We start from the raw sequence: 6,741 nt of genomic DNA on the forward strand, positions 1-6,741 counted from the left end.
TATATATATATATATATATATATATATATATAAAAAGAGAACCCTAGGTCCGCCTACGTGGCGCCACCACAAACAAGGATTTTCCTTTAAATTTATCTATTATCAAAACTAGCCTTCCCCTTTCATGAAAAATTGTCACTTTATGAACAGTTGTGACTTTTATGAAAAGTTGTGACTTTATGAAAAGTTACGACTTTTAAGAAAAGCGACCTTTGGAAAGAGTTATGACTTTTATGAAGAGTTGCGAATTTTATGAAAAGTTGTGACTTTTATGAAAAGTTGTGACTTTTATGCAAGGTTGTGACCTTTCCGAAGGATTGTAACTTTTCCGAAAGGTTGTAACTATTATTTCTTTAATATAAATAGAGGGATTTTCTACAATTATTATTTGTAGGTTATTTTCGTTATAGGGTAGTCGAATTTAAATACATTAATCATTCTTCTTGTGAAGTTTGTTTCATTTCTTAATGTTTTCTTCCTCCTACTTCATGGAGATTAATGTTTACTATAAGTCATAGTTATTCATGTAACTATGACAATTTCTTTTTACTATTTTGGTGACCTTTTTAAAACTATGTTAAAAATTCCAGCAAGGATGATTGAGAATCGATCCTCTCTTTCTTCCCTTCCTACAAGTTTCTTCAGATAAACAAAGACAAATGGTTTTAATCGCAACGTGAGATTACTACTGTTGCACCTTTCAGTCCACAACTCATGAAACTGCTGAAATTGTTCAATTCATTATATTCGGTTCTTTAATAACAAAACAAACATTTATTTCTGCCACAATTATTTGTAGGTTTTTTTCGTTATTGGGGAGTTGAGTTTAAATACATTAATTAAGCTTCTTATGAAGTGTACTTCATTCCTCAAAGTTTTCTTCTTCCTATCTAATGAAGCTTAATGTACCGCCCCACAAGGCGTTACATTAAAATCCAACAATTTCAGCACCTTCGTCAACATGGTCGAGGCAAATCGCGATACAGAGGGTTAAGGATACATGCCAATCTTCAGACCAAGGGTCAAGAACACATGCCACTTTTCAGATCAGCCATTGGGGGTTGCTTGTAGGCTAAGATGAGCAATTAATGCTCACCTTGCCAAGACAAGGACGCCCCCCAAGGATGGGACAACAACTGATGGGGCAGTTTCCTCTTTTGGCAATAAAGCAGTCTGCTGCCTTTTTGTAAAATTTCCTTTTGTAGCTTTTCTTTTTTGGGTTTTGGTTCCCAACGTTTTTGACTGATTTAAAGAGGGGCTTGTATAGAGTTTTTAGGCAGATTACTCTTGTAAAAACTTGCAGAAATACATATTGGAAAATTAGCATTTGCCTCCCAACTTTGCTTTCCGATTTAGCCCCCTTGCTTGGCTGTTTTAGTGGACTCTTTTGGCCGTCTTGTTGATACACCTTTGGGTGATCGTTTGGTTGTTTGGACTGAGCATTTGAAGGGTTGTGCAAGCATTCAAGGCTATCCCACGAGATTGAATAATAGCCCCGTGACAAGTGCTATCAGAGCTTTGGTGAAGCATGACGTGAAAGTCCTAACGGAACGAGGAGGCTGGCCAAGAGAAGGAGCTGGAAGTTCGAGGGGAACTACCAAGAAACGTGACAAGAGTAAGGTAAGAGACCCTTCTTGTAACCCTTCTATTAGTGGTAGAGTTGCAGGGGAAGAGGGGGAAGGGTCGGACACCAGCCAACTCGACGAAAAGATTATCGGAGTTGAGGCGGGGTTGTCAGCCCTAAATAGACGTATTGTTGTTGTGGAGAACAATTTAGTTCTCTTGAAGCTGTAGCTCTTGAGGGTTTGGATGATGTGAAGAACAAATTGGTTGAGCTTGAGTAAGTTCACAAAGAGGGTTTGACCAACCTCGAACTCAAGATCACCAAGGCTCTCTCCTCCCTTCAAAGAGAGTTCGAGGCACTGAAACAGCAGGTTGATGAGGCTGCTTAAACGGGGGTTGCTGCTCCCCTGGCTGTGCGTGAGACACGCATTGAGGCTCCCAAACCCAAGGAATTTCGTGGGGAAAGGAGTGCTCAAGATGTTGAAAACTTCTTGTGGCAGATGGACGCCTACTTTGAGCACGTGAATATGCAAAGTGAGGCTGCCAAAATCAGAACGGCTGCCATGTACTTGACTGATACGGCCATGTTGTAGTGGCGGAGGAAGAAAGCGGACATGGACAGGGGGGGTTGTTTTATTGATGAATGGGAACAGTTCAAGGAAGAACTCAAGCGTCAATTTTACCCGCAGAATGTTGTCCATGAGGCCCGTCGGAGGTTGAAAGAGTTGAAACAAACTTCCTCTATTCGGAACTAAGTGAAAGAGTTCATAAAAATGACACTCCAAATTCTGAGCTTGACAAGTGATGACTTGTTGTTTTACTTCTTGGATGGTCTCCAAAACTGGGCCAAACAAGAACTCCAAAGGCGTCAATCCATGACGTGGACGAAGTGATAGTGGTGGCACAATCGCTCAACGATTTCTGGGCAGATGCAGCGAAGAAGAGGGACAATCGGAGAAAAAATGTTCCTCCCAAGGTTGACAACAGCAGGAACAAAGGCAAATCAACACCAAACCGAGGCAGCGACATGAGAGGTAACACCCGTAATCAACCCTCTAATTTTCGCAAGAACTATGAGGATCGCAAGAAAGACACTCCTCATCATGAAGGTTGTTATATTTGTGGTGAAACAACACATGCTGCTCATTACTGTCTATCCCTTAGTAAACTGAGTGCCATGGTGCCTGCCGAAAAACAGCAAGAGAAGGCTGCGACGAAAACCGGAGGTTCATCCGGGGAGCAACGTGGACAGAACAGCGGGACGGACAAAGGAAAAAATGTTGTTGTTGGTATGTTTAATCACATGGCGTTGTTCAATCAAATTTCACTTGCTGCTTTAGCTGCTCAGCCAGCTAGCATAAAGTCGCGCGAATCATTATTCGTCAATGCCAAGTTGAATGGCAAGGACGTGCGGATTATGGTGGACACATGTGCAACTCACAACTTCGTGACGGAGCAGAAGGCCAAGGACCTTGGCCTGACTTACATTGCCAGCACACGATGTTGAAGACGGTCAATGCCCTCCCACTTGTGTCCATGGCTTTGCTCCTAAAGTCCCCATCGATTTAGGAGGTTGGACGGGGCTGACCGACATTACCATTGCACCTATGGACGGTTCGATATTATTTTGGGTCTGGACTTTTGGTATGAGGTTAACGCGTTTATTTCACCGCGTCACAACCAACTGCACATCAGCGACACTAGAGGTTCATGCGTGGTACCCCTTATTCGAGTACCATAAAACAGGATGCACTTGTCGGCGATGCAGATCGTTAAGGGTTTTAAGAAAGGTGAGCCAACCTTTCTTGCTACCCTTGTTGGATGCGTCGAAGGCTCTTCTGAGGCAGTACCTTTGCCTCCTTGCATTGAGCAGGTTCTTAGTGACAACAAGGACGTGATGCCGAAAGAACTTCCCCAACGGTTGCCACCCCGAAGGGAAGTTGATCATCAAATTGAGTTGATTCCTGGGGCAAAGCCCCCTGCCATGACGCCTTATCGTATGGCACCCTCGGAATTGGAGGAGCTGAGGAAACAACTCAAGGAGTTGCTTGATTCGGGACATATCAGGCCGTCCAAGGCGTCATTTGGTGCGCCTGTTTTGTTCCAAAATAAGAAAGAAGGGACGCTGCGTTTGTGTATCGACTACCGGGCCCTCAACAAGGTCACGGTGAAGAACAAATATCCCATTCCTTTTATTGCTGACTTGTTTGATCGATTGGGACAGGCCAAGGTGTTCACGAAGATGGACTTGAGGAAAGGTTATAACCAAGTTCGATTGCCGAAGGTGGTGAACCTAAGGCAACTTGTGTGACTCGTTATGGTGCTTTTGAGTGGCTGGTCATGCCATTTGGCTTGACAAATACACCGGCAACATTTTGTACATTGATGAACAAGCTGTTCCATCCTTACTTGGATCAGTTTGTGGTCATCTACTTGGACGACATTGTCGTCTATAGCAACAACATGGAGGATCATGTAGAACACTTGTGCAAGGTGTTCAAAGTTTTGCGCGACAACGACTTGTGCGTGAAGCGAGAGAAGTGCAGTTTTGCCCAGCCTACTGTCCAATTCCCCGGACACACGATCAGTCATGGTGAGATAAGGATGGACGGAGACAAGGTGGAGGCAATTCGAAATTGGCAGGCTCCAACGAAGGTACCCGAGTTGCGGTCTTTCCTTGGCCTCACCAACTATTATCGACGTTTCATTTTTAGCTACTCGGTTATTGCTGCTCCACTCACTGATTTGTTGAAAAGGAATCGTGAGTGGGAGTGAACTGATGCTTGCTAAACTACCTTTGAGAAACTTAAGACAGCAGTTACGGAAGAGCCGGTTTTGACACTGCCTGATTTCACTAAGGCATTTGAAGTTCATACGAATGTTTCGGATTTTGCTATTGGTGGCGTCCTAATGCAAGAGGGCCACCCGATAGAGTTCGAAAGCAGAAAATTGAATGATGCAGAACGGCGTTATTCGGCTCATGAAAGGGTGCTCATTTTGTTGTCAAGACGGACAACGTCGCGACAACATACTTCTAGTCTCAAAAGAAACTGACTGCCAAACAAGCACGTTGGCAAGACTTCTTGGCTGAGTTCAATTTCACTTTTGAGTATAAGGCCACGGAAGGCTAATGTTGTAGCCGATGCGCTTAGTCGCAAGGCTGCCTTGGCTGCGATCGTGAGCTCGAATTGCAGCACTATTATTGATGAGATAAGGGAAGGCATGCAACATGATCCTGTGGCAAAACAACTCCTCATCTTGGCCCAGCAAGGCAAGACGAAGAAATTTTGGGAGGAAGTTGGTCTGCTCTATACTACGGGCAGACGTGTGTACGTCCCGAAGTGGGCTAATCTTCAGCGTACGTTGATCAAAGAGGGACATGACACTGTATGAGCTGGTCATCCTAAGCAAAAGAGGACCTTGGCTTTGTTAGAGGCTTCTTATTATTGTCCTCGGATGCAAGATGACATCGAGGTGTATGTGCGGACTTGTCTTATTTGTCAACAAGACAAAGTCGAGACGAAGGCACCGAGTGGACTGCTTGAGCCGATGCCCATCGCTAAAAAGCCTTGGGACAGCGTCACTATGGACTTCATTACATGCTTGCCGAACTCGGAAGGGTTTGGAACCATCATGGTTGTGGTTGATCGCTTCTCAAAGTACGCAACTTTCACTGCCACGACGGCTAGTTGCAAAGCTAAGGAGGTAGCCCGTATCTTCCTGCGCGACGTCGTCAAATATTGGGGCATACCCAAGCATATCATCAGTGATCGAGACCCTCGATTCACCGCCACGTTCTGGAGAGAATTGTTCAGTCTATTGGGGTCGGAGTTACATTCGACTAGCTTTCATCCACAGATGGATGGGCAGACCAAGCGTATTAATGCTCTCTTGGAATGCTACTTACGACACCATGTTAATGCAAACCAAAAGGATTTGTCCAAACTGCTTGACACCGCCCAGTTTACATACAATTTGCAGCGGAGCGAAGCAACGGGAAGGAGCCCTTTTGAATTGGCAACGGCCCAGCAGCCTAACACACCCCAATCTTTGCCTGTTGACGCCTACTTGAAGAGTCCGGGTGCCTATCATATGGCGAAAGCCTGGGAGGAGCAAGTTGACCTTGCACGGTCATATCTTGACAAGGCAGTCCAGAAAATGAAGAAATTTGCTGATCGGAAACGGCGCCCAGTTGACTATCGAATTGGGGATCGAGTTATGGTGAAACTCAATCCTAGACAGTTCAAATCATTGCGGAATGTGAGTCAAAGTTTGATTCACAGGTATGAGGGCCCTTTCGAGATTATTTCCAAGGCTGGCAAGACTTCATATCGAGTTGATATGCCACACTTCTTGAAGATGTCTTCCATGCTAGCCAACTGAAACCATACTTTGAAGACATGGAAGACAAGGAGCGGGGCCAGTACGATAGAGCTCGAATTTTTATCACACCGCCGATCATGGACAAACAGATCGAAGCCATCATTGATCATCAACTTGTTCGTGGCGAAGGTTGAAACAACTCAAGCTCACAGTTCCTTGTTCATTGGAAAGGGACAGCACCAGAGGAGGCAACATGGGAGAAGTATGAGAACTTGTGACAATTTCGCGACAAGGTCCACAATTATTTGCAGCTGTGTGGCGTCGGGGTCGTCGCCAAATCAGGTGGGGCAGCGTGTACCTCCCCACAAGGCGTTACATTAAAATCCAATAATTTTAGCACCTTCGTCAATGTGGCCGAGGCAAATCGCAATACGAAGGGTCAAGGACACATGCCAATCTTCAGACCAAGGGTCAAGAACACATGCCACTTTTCAGATCAGCCATTGGGGGTTGCTTGTAGGCTAAGATGAGCAATTAATACTCACCTTTCCAAGACAAGGACGTCCCCCACGGATGGGACAACAACTGATGGGGCAGTTTTCTCTTTTGGCAATAAAGCAGCCTGCTGCCTTTTTGTAAAATTTCCTTTTGTAGTTTTTCTTTTTTGGGTTTTGCTTTCCAACGTTTTTGACTGATTTAAAGAGGGACTTGTATAGAGTTTTTAGGCAGATTACTCTTGTAAAAACTTGCAGAAATACATATTGGAAAATTGACATTTGCCTCCCAACTTTGCTTTCCGATTTAGCCTCCTTGCTTGGCTGTTTTAGTGGACTGTTTTGGCCGTCTTGTTGATAC

The sequence above is a fragment of the Solanum pennellii genome, chromosome 9 (assembly GCF_001406875.1).
Source record: "Solanum pennellii chromosome 9, SPENNV200".
NCBI lineage: Eukaryota > Viridiplantae > Streptophyta > Magnoliopsida > Solanales > Solanaceae > Solanum > Solanum pennellii.